Source organism: Heliangelus exortis, chromosome 4, assembly GCF_036169615.1.
Source record: "Heliangelus exortis chromosome 4, bHelExo1.hap1, whole genome shotgun sequence".
Classification (NCBI taxonomy): Eukaryota; Metazoa; Chordata; class Aves; order Apodiformes; family Trochilidae; genus Heliangelus; species Heliangelus exortis.
The window spans coordinates 27,377,799-27,401,706 of record NC_092425.1 but is presented as its reverse complement, the minus strand read 5'-3'; the positions used below and the strand labels follow the sequence as shown (position 1 = coordinate 27,401,706).

At 40.1% G+C, this 23,908-nt stretch overlaps 1 long non-coding RNA gene across 2 annotated transcripts; it reads right to left on the bottom strand.

The window, feature by feature from the left end:
- Nucleotides 1-16,515: 16,515 nt before the first annotated feature.
- Nucleotides 16,516-23,682, bottom strand: LOC139796023 (uncharacterized). 2 transcript variants are annotated; one of them, XR_011725801.1, is made up of 3 exons: nt 21,760-23,609; nt 20,194-20,512; nt 16,516-17,059 (listed from the first exon to the last, which is right to left on the bottom strand). It is a non-coding gene; the product is annotated as an uncharacterized lncRNA (long non-coding RNA). The 2 variants fall into 2 exon arrangements; XR_011725800.1 differs by lacking the exon at nt 16,516-17,059 and having other exon boundaries at nt 19,853-20,512; nt 21,760-23,682.
- Nucleotides 23,683-23,908: the final 226 nt, after the last annotated feature.

The window sequence follows — 23,908 nt, the reverse complement described above, 5'->3', positions numbered from 1 at the left end:
TGGTCATTCCTGTGTGTCCACTTTATTTATAGCTTTTGCAAGACAAATATTTCTAAAGCAGGATTTAATTTCAACAGCCTGGGGTTACCAAGGAACTGGACAAAATAGTAGGTTACCTGCACTTCTGCCCCCTTTTTTCTCAAAATATGAGGTGGCTCCCTGGATTAAACATGTTCCACTTAGTCTTGGAAATCAGCTTGAGTAAAGGCCCTGCCTGGGTGATCTGGCAGCTAGTCACCATCTTGCCAAGGTACTATTTTTCACCTTTATATATTCCCTCTTTGTCACTTCCATGGGAACAAGAAATTATCAGAGTTTCTGTGAGTCTCCATTACTGAGCGAGTGCTGGGTTGTGTAATTTTTCTCGGGTGTTATAGAACAGCCTGGAGCTATTTTGCAATCAGCATCATCTAAAAAAAACCCTGACTGTAGAAATACACTGACATTCACAAATCAGTCACAGCTAGCCCTTAATCCTAAAGCTCTCTATCAGCATTTTTACTGGATGACATGCTGCATCTGGTTGTGTCTGGTGTGTCTTTGCTGCCTCGGTTCTTTGGGATTTCTTATTCTTCATGGACACCTGAAACTCTTCAGAAGAAGACCTGTGAGTTTTCCTCAGGCAACCCTTGCCTGCTTTGTGCTTTTGGGAAACACTGACAGGTACTTGTTAAACTATTGTTTCAGCTGCCCAGTTTTGAAGGAGTGTTTTGTGGCTCACAGTAATTCTTGCAGTTATTATAATTGTGCTAGCAGTCCCTCCTACAATGAAATGCCTTTCTCTATTCTCAAATACCTACTGCTTTTATATGAGCAGAATTGAATCAAGGGGTCAAGTGCTGAGGGTTACAGGAATTACTTTGTATATTTTACAGTCAATAGTGCACAGGCCATCATTTTTTGATATTCCCACAACTGAATCATTTAATCAGTGCAGTATGCTCTGAATTCCACTGACGCAAAACAAGACTGCAAGGTTTGCCATCTGTTGCTCTGTCAGCATCTCAAAGGAACCAGAAACTAGAAAGTGATAACTATTAGGAAAATGTACTTTTCCTGAATTAAAATGTAAGATATTCACATTGCATATTGCAACAAAAAGAAATGTTTGAATGTTTTGAAAAATCTGAAGATTAAGTATTAAATATTGAAATTTCTCTTTATTAATTTCCTCTCAAAATATGTGTTTCTCTTTACTAAATTCTACTAAAAAGGCCACAAGTGTAGGACTGACCATAATGCAAAACCTGTGCAAGCCCATAATTTTGGGGAATAAAATACCAGGGCAATTCATAGGGCAATTAAGTGAAGGTCTTTGACTCCCACGTGGCATTCCAGCAGAGGCAGTGAGCTGTGGGGAGTGTACCAGGTAATTCATACCTGAAAGGATTCAAAAGGGAGGCAGAAAAAGTTATTTTTTTGTGAAGATCAGAAGTTTTAATCCTAAAATAAAAGAAGGAAACTGTGCAAACAGGATTTGCCTGTAAGAAAATCCCCTGCCATGGGTGTGCTATAGGGTTTGCCCCACAGCCCATCTGCACTATATGGCCTCATAATGCCCAGATTATGACAGGCATTCATAGGCCTTCTCAAATACTCAAATGTCACCAATGCTATAACAATGAGACAAATGCACAGGCATACCTCTCACACTGTTCTCTGTCATTTAGGTGAAGCTAATCCTTTCACAGTCAAGATTGTAAATAGCTTCCAACCAAAAGCCTAATTAAGATATCAACATTTCGTTCTGTGTTTATACAGAACCTGGTGCAATGAGATCCTAATCCAGGACCAGGCCTCTTTAGCAGTCCTGCAATATGATTAACAGAGCTCTCCTCTTATTCCAAGAGTGTTAGAGGTCAAAGGAAAGTGACGTAATACAAGAAAAAAAACCTCTAAGGAGAAAGAAGAGGAAGATAGAGTGTGCCTACTCTGCATTGTGCTGATTAGGTTTCTACTGATGTCAGTGCTTTGAATTATGCAGTTACTGGTTGACTTAAAAATGTACTCAGAGAGATGGAAATAATTATTTAAAAATCCTAGATGGCTATGCAGCAAGATAATTTCTCTTACAAACCTCTGTGTTTATACATTTCTGAATGCATGAAGGAAAGTTCTCCTTTCTGATCTGAACTTTACAAGTGTAGTGTTTGTGCTGATGAATTCTTGACTTCACCTCTACAGGTGGTCCCAATGCACAGAGATGATCATCTTCTAGGCATGGAGGTACATTGGAGTAGACCACGTCAAAATGCCTGTATTTAGTAGAGAGCACTCCAGATTTGTTAGAACTATCTTAAGCTGTCATTTCTCTTGCTGAAAATTCAAAAGTATGTGTTTATTTGTTTTTTTTGCATCCTGGGTGTGCACTGGGCTGACATTTTCTTTATAGTTGTAAATGGTGAATCATATTTTATCTGTCTTGTCTTTCTCCTATCTCAGCTCACTTAAAGATTAAGGTCAAGAAGAAAAATGAGCTCAACTGTTTATGACTCTCTTTGTATCAGGAACTTAAAATTTTTCACCTATTTGTTTTCATATTAGTCCAGAAACTTTAGACTGAGGCTTTTCAGACCTTAAAGATTAAATGGTAGTGCCTGAGGTGAAAGGAGACAAGATCTCTGATTGTTGTCAGTGTAAGCTGAGGAAAGTTTCTTTCTGATCCCAAATCTAACACAACTGCAGTGTGAGCAGGTAAGACAGACATACTGCAGGCTTTATCTGCCAATGCTGCTTTATCACATCCCTTGCTACACAGATCTGCAGTGAAAGGAGAAAACTTGACACACTGAGACCTGTTCATGGCATTTTCACTACACACTGTACAGAGCCCGGTGTGGTGGGAGCCTGGTCCACATCTGAGCCTCCTTAACAAGTGGCTCAGTCATCGTGCACCACAAAAATGCCTTCCTGAGTCCTGCAGGAAAAAAAGAAGATGTACTGAACCTTGAGCTTTGTTTTTCAGCACTGTTTTTTATAATAGCACTGGGAGTGCCAAGAATGGAGTGAGGATGTCCCAGTTAGGCACAGGGAGGGGGTCTGTGGCAGAGGAAGCCCTGACCATGTGAGGAGGATACCACAGGTGAGTGTGCTGGCCCTCCAGCCCTCCCCTCCATCCACTAAGGTTTCTCCTCAGAGCAGATTAGCATCCTCCTCTAGAGCAGTGTCTGATCCCTGTCAGGGTGACATCCTGTGTCCTCCCTGTCCTTGGGCTTCTGGGACAGGCAGAGGACTGGCTGCGGGACACAAGTATCCTCTGGACAAACATCTGTGAACCTGGTTGAATGTGCTGGAGCATCTCAAAATATCACTTGCTGTCTGTGTTTGGGGATCTGATTTGAGCACTAGGTAATAAGTTCTCTATTCCCCTTACAGGTTGTCTCGAAATTCGTCTTTTCCAGCATGAGTAAACCTGTTCTCTCTTTTTCCCCAGACTGTCATAAATCTTTTATATAGTGTGTCATGTCTTTGAGAAGCTGGCTAAGTTCAATACATTTTTGTGACCTTCTTGTTCTTTCTCTTGCATTCCCACATCTTTCTCAACGTGCAAGCACAGGGAAAGAATTAATTTCTCCCAAGTATCTTGACCAAGACTGTGCACAGGAGCAGGTTCCCTTTGTTACCTCCCTTTGTCATTTCTCTTTATTGTTATTGAATGGTTAGGGCAGTTAATTTTAACAATACACAACACTCAGATGGTATCCCAAGTCTGAATTTCCCAGTCCCTGACAACGAGCTGTGCCCCCAAGTCCTGGGTGCAGGTTGGCTGCTGACATCTGACTTTGCAATTCAGATCACTCTGCCTCTGCAATCTGCTGTTCTTTCATTTTGTTTTCCATTTACAGTGAATATTCCACCAGCAAATATTTCATGTTTCTAAATGACCAACAAAATAATAGTGTTGGTTCAGGAACTGGCCCCTATAGACCAGGCTGGAATGATCTCAGGGACAGATACATCTTCATCAAGACATGGTGAGATTCACCAATGAGGCAGTTTTAATTTATTTTAATATGTACTCTGTTATTTCTGCATGAAATACTTTTAAACAAAATATCACCTTCTCCTAAGTCAAAGGCCTTGCAGAAATCCAAATGGACTATATCAATATTCATGACCTTGTCAAATATGTATGAGATGCCTTCAAAAAAGGTAATATTTAATGCACTGATCTTCTGGCATATGGGACAATATGAGTACCATTTCATCAAGCATATGACATTCAGCCCGAGGCACTCATATTTAGTCTGTGAAGCTAATGCACTCCTCTTGAAACTTTGTTCTAACCCTGGCTAAAGAGAGATATTAGTGCTTTGATGATAACTGGAAGTAACTGGGTATCTGAGTAGGCTGAAATTATCTTTGCATGGCATGATTTTCGTTTTGGAAGGGCAGTGAATGAAATTAGGTCATTAATTTACAAAATAATTGGAGTTTTAGATAAAAATAGCCAAGCTGAAAACAAGATGGTGACATGTCAGGTTTGGCCAACTTTGCTCAAACATTGTCAGTCATCTGTATTTAGGACTGCCTGGCATTTTTTCCCATTTTAATTGATGGTGACTCGGTAGTCGGAGAACATTTAGAGAATTATTCTTCATTGCACCTCATTTCTTGTATCTGATTTTTATTTTTATTGCTATCTTTTCCCTAGGAAGGTGTCAGCTTGGAGGAAATTGGGCTAACACTGTGGTTCTTCAAGCATAAATTCCAATACATTTTAATAAGGCATGCAGCACTCTTTAGTAGAGATTAGTGAGCCAAATTCCACTTGTATAACACTGTCTCCTGCAGACCTGCAGCCTGGACCATTACCCAATCATCAATTAAAATTCCAGCAAGGCAACAAACTCCTATTCTTAGGATTGTGAGTGCAATATATTATTCTGTGTCTTTTTCAAGGGGATCTTTGACCTTAAAATAAGCTTTATGCTAAGTAGATTTGAAATTTTTAACGCAGGAGACATAAAACAGATGATGATATGTCTTAGTTTTTCTTATTCCATTACAATCTATTTTTATCCTAGACAGAATTTACATAGAAACAATGTAAGTGAACTAAAATGGGATCCAAGGGGAGTCAAATGGAAGGAAACAAAATGGGTAAAACCTCAAACCTATTTATGTTATTAAACCTAGCTCTTTGCATTTTAAGCAGTTCTCTAGCATTTCTAGGAAAAAAAGTTCCCATTTCTCTTGGGTGGCATTTAATCAAGTCCACTAAACCATTCAGGTAGTCTTGATCCCATTTCTACTCATCTCAGACATGCAGAAGCTCAGCTAGAAGAGCATGTGCTAAACATTGATTCATATTCTATTCAGAGCAATTCTTTACAATTTGTGGTTCATAGAGCATCCTCCTTTCTGGTCGTTTTCCAGGGCCATAAAAACGTGTGGCTGCTTTAAGTGGCTGGAGTGGAAATAAAAACTTGGGGAAAAAATTATTGAAATACCCTAACCTAGCAAAGGACTTAAACATGAGCATTGACCAACATCAGTAGGGCTGAGCGTGGCAGAAGCTGACCCCCCTGTAAAAAAATGTGAGTCCTGAAGGAAGTAACACACCTTAAAATTACACTTTCTCACAACAACATGAGAGGCAATGGTTTTGAAATAGGTTTTTCATTTTATGGTATTACATCGTTGAGCCTGATCTGTTGTGGTCCAAACAAAGATGGATCCCTTGCCTACCTGAGGCTTCACTGGTCAGTGAGACTCAGAGCAGGGTTGATGGCTTGAGGAGCTGTGTAACCTGTCAGACACAGCCTGTCCATCCCACAGGGTGACAGCACCCTCACCAACAGCAGTCTGAGAAACTACTGCAGGGTTACAGAAAACTGCTATAGGAAGAAGAAAGCCACTGAATGTTGGAGGCTGAAATATAAGACTGAGGAGGTTTTGCCTTTGTTTACCCAGTGGTATTACAATAAATTGGCAGGTTAACTCATTCTTTCTAAGATGCAGTTAAATAATTAACAAAGACTTCAGACTCTGCAGAGAACATTTATCAACACCTTTACTAAGTGGCTGTTTGCCCAGTCTTTTACTGAATTTTGTTGCTGCATTCCTTGCAATCACTCAGTAGTTTCACAGCAAGAAGCCACTGAACTGCTGCCTGTGAAAGCTAAGACAGCAATGCCTCTCTGCCTACAGACTGCAAAGGGAATCTGTACACCTAAAGCTCCTATGAGGTCCCTGGAAAGTCCCACATCCTATAGGCCAGCTCTGCAGATTTGTGCCAGAATGATGCTGGCACACCCTCACCCATGGAGATCTTCATGTCAGTGCTGCTGTTCTGGAGAAATCTTCATTATCTGGCTAGCAGCGGCACCATATGGGTTCCCCTCCCTCTTTCTCCCTTCCCAGAAAGGGGAAAGAAAGAAAGAAAGAAAAATGGAGAGAGACTTACAGGTTGGAAACTGAACTACACAGCCTTAATGGAAGAGTAATGATGAACAGGAAACTAATGGAATACTCACAAATATATAGAAAACCACTGTTGCATCCCTCCTGCCCCCAGCAATGCTCACATCACCAATGAGGCTGCGGAGCAGCCCTTGGAAAGTCCCAGGTTGGGCTTCTGGAGTCCACAGCAGATGGGAGCTGGATGGAGGGACACGGGGATTGAGGATCAAAGGCAAATGAGGAGATGGAATCCTCCCAGGATGCCAGCCATGGAAGAAGAGAGTTTGGCCCTCAGGATCCCTCAAATTTACAGTGAATATGATGCATATGGGATGGAATACTTCATTTGGTCAATTTAGGTCAGCTGTCTGATCTGCTTCTCCCCGCAGAAGGGTCACAGGTGTGACCGCTTTATTCCCTTTTATTTCTGGAGCATAAGATGTTTCTCAGAACCAAGCAGTGGCTTTGGCTCTGCATACCATGCCCCAGCAGTAACTATAAACATGGAGTGTTATCAGTCCTAGAAGCAGACACTGACCAGAAAACATGCTTTTAATTTCAGCAGCTGCAGTTACTTAGAAGAGACTTTACTGTAAGTAAAATTACCAGAAGGAAAATTGTTCTATCTTGGCCCAAACCAGAACACCCACATAAGTGAAAGTGACCAGAGCACGTTTAGCAGCATGAGCAGACTCAAATTTTCCTTGGCATGGTTGCTTGACCAGCTCAGGTCCTGGGTAAGAGAAGCAGTGTGTAAGATGGCAAATATGACAAAACATAGCATTGTTTGCTCTGTGATGTATGATTCCTGGCTGTGATTACGTCTCTGGGGGGAGCAGGTTCCTTCAACCTTCCTGGCCAATTACAAGAGAAGATGGATGGGATGTTGGGTGTTATTTGTACCATGAGGTTGCTGATTCAAATATAATTCCAGGTGGTTTGTAGCTCAATATTTTTACCATTTGATTAGAGCTCTGTCTTTAATATCAATTAGCCAGGGAAAAATAACTAGTTTTATCTTCATTCTTAGTGGACAGATACCTGCATCATAATGAATAAACCCCACAGAGCTTGCCTGTTGTGGGAAGCTGGTGCTGAGGTACCTGGGGCTGTGATGGACAAGTGAAGAATTTGGGAAGGGAGCTAACCATAACCCTGAGGGAAGCCTTTTGATATAAGGATTATTGTGTGTTGCTGTACTCTTTATGATAGAAAACTTGTTCTTCTGTTTCTTTCTGCTTTATTGTACTATCGGCTCTCTTTAACTACTTGCTTCTAATTAAGAAAGGAAAGAAAACACAGTTGTAGTACAGACTCATTCATCTGATTCTATGATTCTATGATCAATCAGTAAAAGACAAATCCTTCACCAGTATAAACTGTCATTGCTTTAATAACTTAAGGGAAGCTCCAGCCATTAGAAAGTATTTTCCATCAGTTTTGACAAGTTAAACCCTTAAGCCTGTTGCAGTCCACAGTAATGATTAGCATGTAAAAAAGTTGACTTTGGCCTTTTGACAATGATTCTTGATTAAACTATTTGAAGTTAAAGTTCATGGAGTGGAGGTCAGTCAGAAATGAGAATAAGCACAATTCCTGTTCTCAGTGTTCTCTCACAGATGTTCCAGGGCCTCTACTACTGGAAAAAAAAAATTAAAATAAAATCATACCTTAAACATGATGAGGCAACGCTATAAAGAGTAAGTCCTACAAAGACTTTCTCTTCTTTGCCTTGCCCTGTGTAATCCTCAGCTCTATAGCAGGAATGCTATGATCAGAGATTTACTGCCTTGAACCAAATACTGTATAAATTGAGTTAAAGATGAATACAAAGAAAATAGGACCCTTCCTCCATAATGCTAATCCGTCATTTTACTTTGAAAGTAGAGGGTGTTTCCTACATTCTCCTTGAATAAGAGACCACCTTCAAGATGCTAAACTGTAAAGCTGAACATTCTCCTGAGCTGTGAACATCAAAGACCACAGTGGAAGATTTTTAGCCTTATATATTTCATATTCATGCTACAGACTAGAAACTGACAGCAGGGAAAAAATCCCACAGAACCCAAACCACATAGTAGTTGGCTGCAACATAACCCATCAAGGTTTGTTTTTATCCTGTCCCAAACTGTACATTAGTCAGAGTCCCTAAAATAATTCTATATAACGGAGAGAAATATAAATGTATAAATATGGGAAGAAATCTTTTGCTTCATAAATAGAAAAAATATGGCCTTTTAAAGATGTTGACTTTTCTTTAGGTAGTTTATAATAAATCAGTGTTGATTTAAAAAATAAGAAATCCAACACAAAGAGCAAGTGGGTGGTCTGGAAGTAAAAGAACAGCAGTATGGATTGACTCTAATTTTTTGTGGTTATCTCTGGCAGAGTGAGAGTCTGTGTCTGACATTTTAGCTACATGTTAGTTTGACTATTTTACCTCTGATTGCTCTGTATCTGTAGAAATAATAATGGTTGAGACATAACTGAAAGCTTTGCTTCAGAGAAAGAGCTGAGACACCCCAATAAATTCAGTTGCTCAGTGTTTATCAGGGCCTGGAACTGGGCCAGTTTTAATACAGGAAAAGAGTACAGAAAGGTCTTGAAGGCATACTGAATATTTTGCAGGTGGAGGAAGATCTGACTGGAGATTTCTACTGTGCATGTTCAGTAGTTAATGCAAATTCACAAGAGCTACTGCAGTACTGAAAGAGAAAGTGAAGTATAAATCACACAAAATAGGAACTAAAAATGTTTTTTATCTGTTGATCTCAGTTAAACAAAACTGTGAAGAAAGGAGGAAGGGAAAAATAACTCCTTATCTGTGACTGGGTACTTGCAAGGGATTGGTCTTGTCAGAGACTGCTTCTGCCAGGGGAAGGACACTGGGGAGCCACCCTGGACCATTGGAAGGATCTGGGGTGGCTCCTGCCTGCTGCTGCTCAGAGCTCTTCTGGTGGCCATGGGGGATTATGTTTATCAAAGAAAGAAGCAGCAATGTAAGGTTTGTTTTCTTTTGTTGTTGGTTTGGTTTGTTTGTTGGCTGTTTATTTTTCCCCATAAAAACACTCAGGGAAATGCAACTTACTGATAAAAGAAATACAAAGGTAACGCTCCTTTAATGTGGGAAAATGGGAATAACAATGAATAATCTATGTATTCTTGATTATATCTCATTGAGGAGTTGTGTGAACTCATTCTGTCTTTCTGTTGAACTTTACAAGGTACTAAGTAGTAAGGAACAAAAAGTGATGGGATCTGGTTACTTCCTGTCCTGCAAAAACATGTGAAAAACCAGTCTGTTAAACAATACTGGTGTTTGAGCGTTAACTGTTTGATAAAATGTTTGATATGAAATTCATTGAGAGTTGTGAAAAATCAAATATGACTTTCCACACTTGTTATTTATGCTCTTCATAAGTCATTATGTGTTAGAAGAACACAAAGCAGTTTGGTGAGTGATAGGCTTAGTACAGACATTTCTTTGGTGGAGCTGGATCCATAACGATAAAATGAATGTATTTTTAAGGAACCTTGAATTAGATAATATTTGCTCTTTTTGACCTACTGTACCTTATAGACATGGACTAAGCTGTAATAGGTCTGAAGACTCCTGAGGGAGGTGTTTTACTATTTGAACACAGACTTTCATGTAAATATCAGAGCTGACCATGAAACCTTTTTTACAACTGGGATCAAAATCTTAAGCTATTTGACTTCCCCAAGCAGGAAGATGAAATTGAAATCCAGCTCGGATTGTAAAGGTCAGGTTCATCTCTAAAAATAAACACCATGTATAACTTTCAAATGGCAGCAGCTCAGGAAATCACCAAACAATCAACAACATCCAGTAGCACTCTGGTGTTTAAAAGCCATAATTTATTGACAGAGTGTTGGAGGTACCCCCAGTGCACAGCTGTGGGTATGCCTGCAGGGGGAACTTTACAACCCTGTGTGCTTTTAAACATCTTTGCATTTCGACAACAAAAGACTAAGCACATTCTGCAGACATACAATAGCTGGAGAGGACTGTCTCTCATGGCGTTTTCTCTGAGCCAGCTATTTACTAATAGATGCTCATTTGCATACATTTGCAAAGCATAGGACCAGGACATAGCTGTCCTTGCCTAAGTCTCCCATAACAAGAAAATATCTGTATGGAGGCACAAAGGCAACCACCTTCCTCCAGGCTGGGGGTGGGATTGCTGGTGTGGTAAGTGAGGAACAGTGCAAGGTCCTTACAAGATGTAAGGGCACAGCACATCTCATGGGAAGCTTTTGTTGGCAAGGCAAGATGTGAGCTTACCCACCACCTCCTATAGTTCAGTCAGCCAGGCTGGTGCAGTCAACATTTCTTGCACCACTCTTATAAAAAACTTGTTTTTTTGTGTTTACTGTAATTTATCATTTCTATATAGTGAGAACAAGAAACTCATCTATTCAGTACAAAGTCAAGAATTAGATCAGAAAGAAAATGATGTGGGAATACTTCTAGTACCTTTAGTATTGCCCATGGTATAATAAAATAATCAAGTAGCATCACGGGCATAAAAATGTAGTGCTTGTTTTCACTTTATTGTTCAGAGATAATAAGAACTGAATTAGTTGGACAAAAATGTAGACTTCAGAAAAAAAGCACGGCACTAACATAAATCCCCAGAATTTCAGTAATAAAATCAAGTTAGAGTGTTAGGCAGATAGTATAAGCTCCCTTTTAAGGAAACTTAACAGATCAAATAGTTGTTTTTAATCCCTTTATGTTTTATTTGAATGCTGAGTAAACATCTGAGATCTACAATGTATGTAGACTGGCTGAAAGATTAATGTAGAAAAAAATCAATCATATTTACATACATCTGGAAATAATTATTGCACATTTAGTGCTGGATATAGTGACTGTCATAATTCCATCTTCAGTGGCACCAGAGGCATGGAGATCCTTAGCTTTTCCCTTTTAGAAAGACAGGTACAAAACTTGCTCTTCAGCAGGAGTGCAAATGGTTTGGTTGATTTCTGTCTCTTTACCATGTGCTTGAGGGGTCCCAGAAACCTCATCACTCTCTGCTGTTAAAATAAAACCTCTGCACCCAGGGGCACTGAGAACACCTTATTTTGGTGTTCTGGGAGGTACATCCCATCTTCCTTGCAGCTTTGAGTTTCAGCCTTGCAGCCCCTTCATCCACCACACCAAGATGCTGGCACCCTGCAGGGCTCACAGGGAGAGTGCTGCAGGGCTGAAGGACTCAATGCCACTGCAGGAGACTTGTTTTAGGACTGGGGCAGTTTTCATACTGACTGGATTATGACCTGAGTGCTGTAATTCAGACTTTCCCAGCAACGCCTGTGTCCAGTGCCCCTAGGTTGCTAATGGAGAATGGTGGGAGCGTGGGGGAAGAGAGAGTTGGTGGCTGATGCTGACCTTGGGGCTTGGGTGACAGCACCCAGAAAAGAAACTTGCACAAAAAACTTGGTTTTGTTAGCATGTGAGCATCAGGGGGAAAAAAAGGCTGGCTGCATTTTGGTCAAGACAGGTTGACTTGATACCATGCAATGAAGGGCTATTTTTGCATTAGAGTAGTGATGAAGTAAGAGGACATGGGGCCATCTATAATTCTCCCAGTATTTTGAGAGCTAGATGATGCTGACAGATTTCAAAAAATTGATAATAAAAGCACCGTTGACATAGTTTGACCAGCACATGATCTCATTATCCAGTCATTCAAGCCTTAAGTGTACCCTTACATGCAAACTACAAAAAAAAAATGAACTCTTCGTATTGATTATTCAGTAGGTGGTTTTGAACAAGTTGGCTCAAAAGCTAAGATCTGTGTTTCAGCTGCACTTGACATGACAAATCTTCCTCTTGTTTTCAAATACAGCACTGGCAAGGACATGCTTTGAGCTCATATTCTTCCCTCAAAAAGCAAAAGCATCTCTTGTGGAAATTTCTTGATCCAGCTGCAATCCATCAAAACCAACAGTTCTGCCTGTGGTCTTTCAGGAAGAGACATGAAAGTTTTACCCTCAAGGCTTCTGAAACCTTGGTTAATATTTAAAATCAGCAGAATGCTAGCTCACTACATAAAACAAAACACCAGAAAAGACACATTAAGGGGTTAAGTTGCAGAGTCAGAAGGTGAGAACCAATGTGTTGATTTAATAAAAAAGGGATAGGCTTCATGGAAGGATTAATTGCTTTGAACTTTAAAAAACTTGGACAATAAAGGTGTGACTTTAATCTCAGATGAAAAATTAAGATATAAATTCATAATTTCCTCTCTCTTTACACCCAGAGCTGCTGATGTCATTCTGGATTTTGGCTTAACCTGAAATAAGAATGGAATCTAGCTTTGAAATTTGGAATTTGATCCAGAGTGCAGGACTGGACCAAATTGGAAAAGGTAAGGTTGTGATGGCCTCATGTTCTATGGTCAGGTTTTCTGTTACATGTAAAAGTGGGAACAGATCCTCCTGTGTACTGGTTTCTTATGTTCCACAAGGGAAGAGAGTGGTCATTCAATTATATATGGGCAATCTCAGATGTCTTTGCTGCAAAATCCCCACACTGGCATTACAGCCTCTTCTAGTCAATTACATTGAATTTCACCAGGCTAAATTTACAGAAAACTGCATGTGCCAAAAAATCAAGTCTGCTGTCATTTCCCCATTTTGTTCTTTCAGGTGTTCAAAACTGGGGAGAAGAAATGTCCTAGACCAAAGAGAGATTTTTTTGTATCAGGGAGTAGTTTGATCACAAAGTGAACCTAAACCATGTGTCCTACTCATTCCCTTCCCGTGATGCGTATCAAACCTACCCTGCTGCACTGCAGGAAGCTCAGCATGTGTTACTCCCAGTTACAGAGACACTTTGGTGCATGTAAATCAGGTTCTTTTTAGAGGAAATTGGATTGAATGCTCTGCTCCACGTGCACGTTCATGTTCATGCACTCCTTATTATTAGAGTCTCAAACAATCTCTGGTCCAACCAGACTCAGACTGGGAATATTTGGCCCAGGAAACCAGTCTGCAGTAAAACCTTGAACTGCATGCCTCATAGGTCCAGCTGCTTCCCTCTCCTGATCCTTTCCTCCTGGGCAAAGTTGCTTGCCTATGTGGATTTACCACTGAAGCCTTAAAAATGCAATCATGCCCAATTTTAGTGAATGCCCAGGCAAACAATCTGGTGCAAAATCCCATCTGGATTGGATAGTCTGATTACTCTTGCCAAAATTACAGTGCATGGCAAATGTTTTCCTTCATGTGGCCATGCTTCTCTGGACAAACTCTTGTGTGGCAACAGTGGAGATACCAACAAGGGAGAAAATAGCAGTTCTGTGCAAAAATGAGCACTGCGGGTGATCTGTAGCCATCTGCAGGGCAAAGAGTTGTGCAAAAGCAGATATGATGCACAAATGAAGCTGTAGGACATTTGGCTGAGGATTTTCTGAAACTGGTCTCTGTAGCTTAGGTTATACTCCAAAGATGCTACTGGTAGGTGGCGAGGAAGGTGTCACACCCAGCAGCTTAGCAGAGCTTATGGTCTTCTGCTGCAGTTGCCTCGGGACAGGACAGCATCCATTTTCAGTGTGGACAAAAACATGTCATAAGCATGGGCCTTTCAGGTATGTGCACAGGCAAAACTTAGGGCATCTTTTCCTTCTGAGGACATGAATATGCTTTTCAGAGCCCTCCTGTGGGACCATACTGCAGCACATGCCCAGTGTTATTGTAATTGCTGTGCTTATGCACACTCAATACCCAGCAGCAAAACTCATGAAACTTGGTTTCAAGATGAAACTGTCACCAGGGTGCAGATTTTCCAATTCTTTAGATAAACATACCTTTGAACAAATTTTTTGTAGTGCTTTGTGGATAAAAGCATAAATGGTAAGGACAAGAATAATTTGAAGCCTTTTTCTCATGAGCAAAGAATAAATTAACTAAGGCTCTGGTTGGCTTGTCTGAAGATCTCTCTGCTGGTCATTTAACAGTAGCAATTCATGTCAGCTGTGTGCTTGTTTACCTGTCAGGGGAAGACTTTGAGTTGAATATTCTTTCATAAAATAGCTGCTTTTCCATAAAGTGTATGTGTATTTGCACATGGATGGTGTTTATTCATCTCCTTCAACAACTACATGTGCTGAAGAAGTGGCTGGTGAAACTTTCTTTGCTGCAGTCTCAATTTTCCCTTTAAATTTTTAGATAGCTGGTAATTGTACTCGTTCCAACAAAAATAGCTCCTGGCAACAACATGTATGAGATGAATTATTTGTTAATCTCCAGAAAGAACAAGGAGGACATGATGGAGCCACAGAAAGAAGTGACACCAGGGTCAGGATTTCACCCTTAGAGTGTAATTCTGCTGTATAATTCGATCTTTTCTGTTCCCCCAGAAACTGACTCAAGGTGGGGAACTTAGAAATATGCAACAGTGTGAAAAGCATTGCCTGAAGTACTTTCTTTAGGTCTTTAATCAAAAGGCACATCAAGGGGATACTGTATCCTTGGAAGAGATAAATGCATTACTTCCTCTGTGCTTTACTTAGCATGGGTTGCAGAAGGCATTTTGGAAGGTAAAATGTATGGAAACTGGAATAAGGGCTTATATCAAACTTATCCTTGAGACAGGTGGTTATACATTCAAATTTAAATTTCAAACATTTCAATAAAATCAGCCAGCTGAAATGCATTTATATGTATTTTTAATTTTTTTCAGCTATGTGTGTTCTATCACTATGCATTTCCCTTGGGCTGATGCTGCAACTTTCATCTTCTTAAGATGGCTCTTTGCAAAAAATTATTGCCTTTGGTTCTGCTGGGGTGGCTCCAAAACTGCTACTGAAGTCACTGCTGTGCCAGCAGTAAGCAAAACAGGCATCTAAAGGTTAGAGAAAGGGGGGAATGAATCTCCCACTCTCATCCAATGTCATTTCTGTTTATCTATCTGCTTTGTCATGAGGCTCACAGGAGGATTCTTCACTTGACCACTGCAGTCTGCTTCGGGTGGCATCCACACGTAGCTTTAGGTCTCTCTCACTCAGGCCTGAGATATCTCACTTCTTATTCCTGGGGCTTCTGCCCTACTGCAGCCTCACTCCTCCTTGCTGAACAGAGGGGTGAAGCCATGGCTGGCAGTAAAAGGAAGAACCCATTGGCACCTGCAGTGCCTGCTGCAGGGCAGAAGCCCTGAGGGGGCTCAGGGACACCATGGTGTGAGTCCAGTCACAGCCTGGTGCTGGGCTCTCAAGTCATCTTCTACCAGAGTTACATCCCTGGTAAGTGATGGGAGGAACCTGTGATGGGCAGAGTCAGGGCTGTCAGAGCTGCAGGCAAGGTGAAAAATGCAGCTTGGGAACATTCCTATGGACAGCCAATTTAGCCCTTGTTTAACTCAGCCTCTAGCTGAGCTGGAATCACCAGAAGGAACATTGAACCTGGGGAAGAATAAGGCTATTTAGTATACTCCAGGGAGGTACTGTTAAGGGATTGTTAATGGCTCCTTCATGTGTGCACAAATGTCTATGCAGAAAATACAGCACCTGAAAATTTATAGGTTTAGGGACAGACTGACTGAATTGTGTATGCATCTGTTCATGCCACTCATCTCCTATAAAGTATACTGGGAAAGAGTTTATATGGCAGGTTCCAGCAAGCACTTCAATGCTGTGCTTGGGAACTTGAGAAAGTATCATCACATGTGCTGAAACTTGAGCCAGGATGTGGATGTGGTTCTGCCTCCAATACCACCCTTGAAAACATGGATTAGTCCTGAAGTTGGTAAAACAAATTCATTTCTAATGTAACTGCATTGGTTTTAGCTAGTTTACTATAGGATGAGCTTGGCCAGGTGTTTGTTGAAATTTTAAAACTTTTCAGTAAATTGAGATATACTTAATTTGCAAATTCCACTGGTGTTTAAAAAGTTTTGCTCCGTTCTCCTTTCATAATCAAGCTGATATAAACTTGCAACAATTAACCCAGTAGATTGTTCCAAAGGCCATGCTGTTCCAGAACTGACCATTAAAATTACAAACCAATTCATGTATCATTTAAGCAACACAAAGCATTTAAGAAAGAATGGATATTAAAAGTGAGTTTTATATAGTTTCAGTGGTGATTGTACTAAAAGCAAAAACAATGGGCTGAAATATGTTTCCATTTCTTTAAAAGAACTTGTTTGGTTTGGAGATGCTGTGTTTACAGTTTGTCCCAAATGACTGATTACTATAAAATGCAGTTAAATTGACATGGCATTATTGTTCAAACACTTCAACAGAGCACCAGAATAGTTCAAAGCTTCTAGCTCAATATTTTTATCACAGCTGACATGCACATTAGAACAGGGAAAGGTTTCCAAAAAGGCAGTAATGTTATGGTTTAAAATCAGTGCCACAGTTTTGCATTAGGCCATCTTCCAGAGTACATTTTGCTCTTGCTGTTTTATTATAGAGTTCAGGAGCTTATCAAGAGACAGCTAAACTTTGTACAAACAAAGGCAATGAGCTGGCAGCTTCTCCAGAGCAGGTCAGCATCGTGAGCTATCACATAGTGCTAAGGGGTGGGGGGGAATAATCTACATGCAGGATTGTAGTGCAGCTCTTCCTTCAGCCCTCTTTTAAAAACAAGACAGAAATGGCTTTGTCTTCAAGTACACCTGCAAGAAACAATAGTGAGTATGAAGAAAGGCACAAGGATTTTGAGGGACTGTAATATGAGAATTTCAGTCAGAACATCACAACCTCCAAACTTAATGCAACTCCATCAGTTACTTCTAGCTAACAGCAGGATGAAAGCCCCTGGAAAGGCTTTACTGCCCCTCAGAGAGAGTAACTGAGCCAGTGTTTGTTATGCCTGCTTGGTGCAGCCAGCAAAGATTTATGTTTAAAGCTATGCTTTCATTTCAGTGTAGTGAAATTTTGCTCTAGTGTGTGTTTTCTCAATTAGGACCAACGTATTGGTGAGAGTCAGCCGTTGCAGTAAAATTGTCCTTCACTCACTTTCTGGTGACCAAAATGAACTCCTTGTCTCTGACAGGATCTGCTGTCCCCGCTGAGCTGGGAGGCAGCAAGCGCCAGTGATTTATACAAGAGAGGTAATTCTCCAAATCCCCAAATTGTCCTTTGTTTCTGAATTGCTCTCTGAAATTCCCAATCCTTTCCATGGCAGGGGGGGGGAGTGGCCTTAGGAAATTCATCTTCTGAACTCCTTCTGCAGTAAAAGAATAGAAATAACCTCATCCAAAAGACGGTAGCTAAGGCCTGGCTAATGTTCTGAATGGCCCTGCAGAGGCAACCATATGACACCTCCAGCTATCAGAGGTGCTGTGGAGATCAGTCTTAAAATGTTAAAAATGTCATTTGTGACTACAAACCCTCCATTCACACATGCTTCAAACCAAATTCAGACCTAAACCTCTGGGCTTAGCTGAAGAGGGGAACAAGGTACCTCTGAAAAGCAATTTGTGGTGTCTATTAAACAGCCTAGTCTTAGCCTCCCAGCTGAGGAATGAGATGGGTTAAGGCTTTCTGAAGCTTTGGCTGTCACTAACAAGTATAAGGTCACTGCATGCACATAAAATTCATGTATAATTTTTAAAAGTCAGACAAGACTAAATTACAGTGTTCTTCTGTGAATTATAAATGCAGCAGTCACAGTTAGGTTCCAAGACCTGGATCAAGCTGAACGACATCTGGACTTTGAGGTAATCTTAGATTAAAATTCTGCTTCTGTGCTTGACTCTGTCTTCTTGGAAGCTGCTCCCCCATAAACATTTATTAATGCACAGTAACAGCAGATACCTTCCCAATGGGACATGGATGCTTTTGTTCATATGCAACTACTTACTTTGAAATGTTGAGACAACACTAGGAAGGCAGTGGTGCTTGAAGTGAGAAATATTTGTGGATGTTTCTCCTTGGCTACCACTCCCATACTTGATTTTAGCTGTTTTTTTCTGAAGTCTGCATGAAAATCTGCTCTTTCCAATGGAGCTAAGTACAATTCCATCATGGGCAGATGCACAAGGGTGGAACTCCTGAGCACAAATGAAAAGCAGGAGCATCATTGGTTTAGCAGTTGCTGCAGTCCCAGCTACTTGCCAGAAGCAAGTTTTGGTTAAGGGGAGCTCTGAGGTAGGAATTCAATTCTACTGTTCCAAAGCTGTCTCTTGTTTAAAACAGATTTACTGAGGTTTTCCAGAGAGGGGCATGGGATCTTGAATTTTGGATGATGTGCTTCAACTGACTATGATGGGGTTTATATGTAGAAACTTAATACAGCTTGTAGAGGAGGCTTGCAACCTACTGAGCTACTGTTACTGGGCAAATTCCCATCTTGTAGGGGATTAATTTTGCCAAAATTTCTCTGTTTTTCTATTCTTTGCTTGGAAAAAGGAATCAATGATCGTACGGTGATTTCAAGCCCTATTTAGCTCTCTACCTCCCTGGCCTTGGCCACATGCCCTGTGTAAAGCACTGACATCTTACCTCAGGTATTCCAGGCAGTACATCCTTCTTTTAGAAAAAGCCTACCACTCATCTCATATCTAGGTTTGTTCCATGGCACCTTTGCCATGCAGAAGGCAGCTCATTTCTCATTTCCTCTCCTTGATGCTCACCAAACCTTGGCCTTACACAGGGATATGTGATATGTGAGATATGTAGAATTACTGAAGGGAAAGGTTTAGCAGAAAAGCAAGACTGGTTTGTCTCTCTCGAAAGCACATGTTCCCCTGTATCAGCCTGTGCATCAGGGCAAATGGCCTCACCTTGGTACTGGTTTAACTCAAATCAACACTTATCTGCAAGTCTAACATCTTCACCAATCACCAAAGCTCAAAGATCATCAAGAAAGCCACTGACTAAATGTCAGAGGTGTGTGTGTGGTCTTTTCCTTATGTCAGCTTACCTAAAAAGTAATTTCTATGTTCCTAAGCAGTCTGCAGTTATTTTAACATCTTTTTCTTGGCTGCAATTCTGAGGCATCTTTTGCCCAGGTGTCAAAGTGTTGCACAGATGTTTAATCACTCAAGTAGCCAAAGTGGTTTATCTCAAACCAGGTATGCAACACCACATGTGAAATTTTGCACTCCCACCTCTGACACAGTCAGCCTTTGCCCAAAAAGGTTCAAAATAAATGTTTGCAGTAGAAAAAACTGACATTTTATCAACTTACGGTGATTTGCAATTACCTATAAAATGTAAAATAACTCCCCTTTCCTGAGTACAGCACAGGGGGAAAAAATAAGCTTTTATATTTTACATAGCATTGTGTATACTCTGAAAGTTCTTGAATTAGACATTCCTTGGAAATTACTTGCTGTGTAATCACAAGCAGCAGAACGTGTTACAGTGGCAAACTCATGTTCTCTTACCATCTCCATAACTATATGGTTATAGAGCCTTATGCTTTGTTTTGCCCTGACACCTTCAAATAAAGCAAACACAGGTGCCTTCAAGCTTTGTTTTTCTCTTCTTTCTATTTTATGCATATTTTTATTACTAGATAGCATCACGGCGTTGTGCTTTCTGCATGAATGTTGAAAGTGAAGAACAAATGAATTACAGAAATAAGCCAAAAGCTTTAAGTGCATTTTTGTTGCTTTCAGCATCTTTTAGCAGTATTTGAAGCTTTCCACATAATAACATCATCAGTCTTCCTTTCTGTTTTACTCACTCTTGTGCCAGGGAGAAGAGGGCAGATGACAATCTAGATTGGGCTTGTGAAATTTCTGAATTTGCCCAAAGCCATTATTATGACTCTCAGACATTAAGAGGAAGAATCACTGACCTGATATGTTGCCACTGATGTCAGTGAGGCTGAGAGTGCACCCACCACTGTGCAGTCATCCTTTGGGCTGTGCAGATGCATGATTTAAGTTGCCAGATGCAAGGGAAGAGCCTGTGATCAGATACATCCAGAAGCTGTTACCAGGGCAGTGAACCACTATGAGTCTAGTTCCTCTTGAAAAGTTCTTGAAAGATAAATGAGCAAAAATATTATGGTACAGATAATGGTACTGGGGCAGAATGGGAAGAAATGGACTCATGGAGCCTGAGGCTGCCTGCACTTTTATTTGGCTGCTTTCCTTGGGTTTCATTCCAGGTATCTAGTACAGAAGACACAATACTGTGATAAGCAGAAAATAATTTTACCTTTCATAAGGTAGCCTGGTTCAATGAGCTAATACCAGTTTAAACCATCAGAGAATTTTACATATTTCCTCCCAATGATGGTGTTATCAGCCCTCCAGAGCACTGCATTATTACTTGTTTTCAATACAGAGCACTGATTGCTTTTGAAATGCTGCTGCAGTTTGTCAAAGCAATGAAGTTAGTTCTCATTTCTGAAAAGACTTCTTTCTCCAACTATAGCACAGAAGTTTTCAGAAAGCAGTAACTGTAGCTCAGTGCCTTTAATGTGCCTATAATTTGTTAAGATGGGTGTTTGTTACTGTCAGCAACTTTTATAGGCAAGCCATCAGACAAAATGTTGCATGTAAACACACTAAAGCCTTTAAAGAGAAGGAAATTAATGGAAACTACAATTGTTATAGGCTTTTTGATAGTCTGCCTTTAAGAAAATTCCTGTTTGGGATAACTGTATACCAATATTCTCCATCAGACAGACTACTTCTGTCTATTAATCAGACATATATATGCTAAAAATATTAACTCCCCGGATGACAAAGCAAAAATCAATTATGCTCAAGTTAGGGGTAGTTTGATTTCCATTAGAGTCTCAGCATGATGCAAGATGAGTTTTCTTCTACTGATGAGTACATCTGAGTCTGAAATATTGGTGATTTTTGTGAGAGGAGGATTAATTGTTTTAATAATCTTACTAGGTAGTTTGTCTTCCTATGTCTCCAGGCTACTTTCAGAAAAAACAACATTGAGGTAGGAGAGCTGCGGCTGCCTCTTTGCAGGCAGCTGTGATTAGTTTTATACTTATTTTTCAGGTGGTACATTGTGACATTATACTTACTAAACACCCTTGAGAACTAGAGGCGGGGTAAAAAAAATCTTGTAAAAACACTCACGCACTTCAAAATGGCACTGCTAAAATTTCCAGCCATTGAACTCCGTGAAAATGATAAAATATTTCTGGAAAATTGTCTTTACATTTCTACAGACCTTCAGAAAATACAAAGTACCATCTTCCCACTGTAGTAGCAGCTTACATCTCATGGCCCCTGGGTTGTAAACCAAGCCACCAGATTTCTCAAGTAGTTCAACTTGCTGGTTAGAGGTGGAATATGGAACAGTGGTCACAACATGAATAGTTCCTGTTAAATTTGAACTCTGTGTGTGTGCTCAGTTATTGGAAAACATGATTTCACTTCACATTTCTTACCTGGGTCCTTTCTCTTCTTTCTGAGCAGTAGTTCCACCAACTAATTACTCCTGAAGAGAGATCCCTCGAGAGAAGTCCAACATCTGTGCCACATACTGCCTGCTCTATTAGGAGTGTAATGTTATATGCAGTCAGTGTCTGATCAGATTTCATGTGCCTCAAAAGGCAGACAACCTGCAACAGGATACTCTGAGGCAGTTAAATCACATTAAATATTTAAACATAGAATTTGACATCACCCATTAGTTCTATTAAGGAATCTTACTTTTCACTGCCAGAACTAACCACACAGCTTACCAATTGTGTGAGTTCTTAAATGACTAACTCTTTCTGCTTCTTATGCCCTCCACGAATAAGTTTCCATGGTAGTTTCCAATGTTTCCACAATACTGCCAGCAGTTTCTATGAGAGTTTCTAATGTAATTTCCACTGAGGACAATGGCACTTAAATTAGTGCCTTACTCTATGGGAGGAGGGAAGTAAAAATTTACAGCAGAGAAATCAACGAAGAAAACTGGATGAAGGAAACAAAAAATTTTCTTGATTCATTAGTAAAATCTGGGTTAATAAAGTAAAATGCATTATTGTACGATGGTTTTGGTCTAGTACCAAGTTACTGAGAAACCCAGAAGGGAGGCAAGTGCTGTATTGCCAATAATTGCAATGAGCACAAAGAAATTCAATAACTTCCCTGTGGCCACACACTGATTTTTATGGCAAATCTGAGGACTGCAGCCAGGTTTTGTGACTGTCAGTCCTGTGTTCATCAGTACTGTGGTAAGGATGTCCTCTATCTTTGGAAAATGCCATGGAGTTTTTTCTCAAAACACTCAGCACTGCTCTAGTTCTGTTCAATCTGAAATCAGTTAATATTAAAACCAGGATCCACACATATCACAATGTTGCTATCTAAAAACTGTGTCTTACTTTCCTAGAAAATTTTATACCGCTCTGACAATAATGAAAGTCCTCTGAATTGTGAATTTCTTTTTCCCTTAAATTATTTAGGGTTTAACTCTAGATAAATGTCTTTAGTGCTTCTTGGATTACCAGTTCTTTCTGTGGCTTTTATCAGAAAGGACACTTTGTTCTTTTTTGTCTGATTTCATAATCTTGTAGCAGTCATTATGGATTCAAGAAGAAAGATTGCTTTATACTTTTCCCATTGTCTGTTTTCAAAGGCTGTTCTCTTCTAATTTCTTGCAAGGCTCTGGAGACAAAACTTTCATAGGGTTTACCTCCACATTGTTCTGAAATTTAGTATCTCTTATAACTTAATGTCCTGAGAAATTATTCCACTTCAGAAATTACTCAGCTTTCTTTCTTCTGTTGTTTTTTAGGCTATTTTCACTGAACTACCTTTCAATAGGAAGGCAGTTTAAGAAAGAAAGGATCTGCAGCAGTTGGCTGATGTGACGTGATAATTTTGAAGTAACACGGATGCTGAAATTTAGAAATGCTGCTTTCAGGTAGTGTTGACATGGAACATTTCTATACATAATGATGCTCTATGAGAAAGCATGGTATTTTACAATAATAGCAAAAAAATATAAGAAATTATATTTATGAAAACAGAAACAATTAATTAGTATTTTTAGGTGAGAAAAATTGACATGGATTTCTAAAAATAAACATTTATCTGAAGAAACCTATTTTATTATTTATTAATTATTTTAAAGAGGTTGGCAGTATTGCTAATATATTAATCACTGCCATGGTTCTAGCTTGATGGTAACTTCTAACCTAAGAGAAACTTCAGCTGGCAATGTAACTTTTAAGAGCAAGTATGGGAGGAGAGAAGTGTGACAGGAGGGTATGACAGTGATGACAGAGGGTATAATCTTTGGCCAGTAAAAATAACTTACTGCTTCATCTACATGATCTGCCTCCAGGAACCACTTTGGGATGAGGTCTGAGGTGACTTTTTGCCAGCAAATGTGGGAGGAAGCAGAGTGTATCTACAGCTTAGCATATTCCCTAAGGGACACTCACCTCATGCAGGGTGGGTGGATCCTGCCAACTTTTCTTGAGTTTTTCTTGAAAGTGCTGTAATGGGTGTCCTTGGAGAGCTTTGTCACTGTATGTGTGTGGCCAAATAGCCTTAGAGTAAAAAGAGCTCCAGCTGCCCACAGGACACAACAGGGATGTT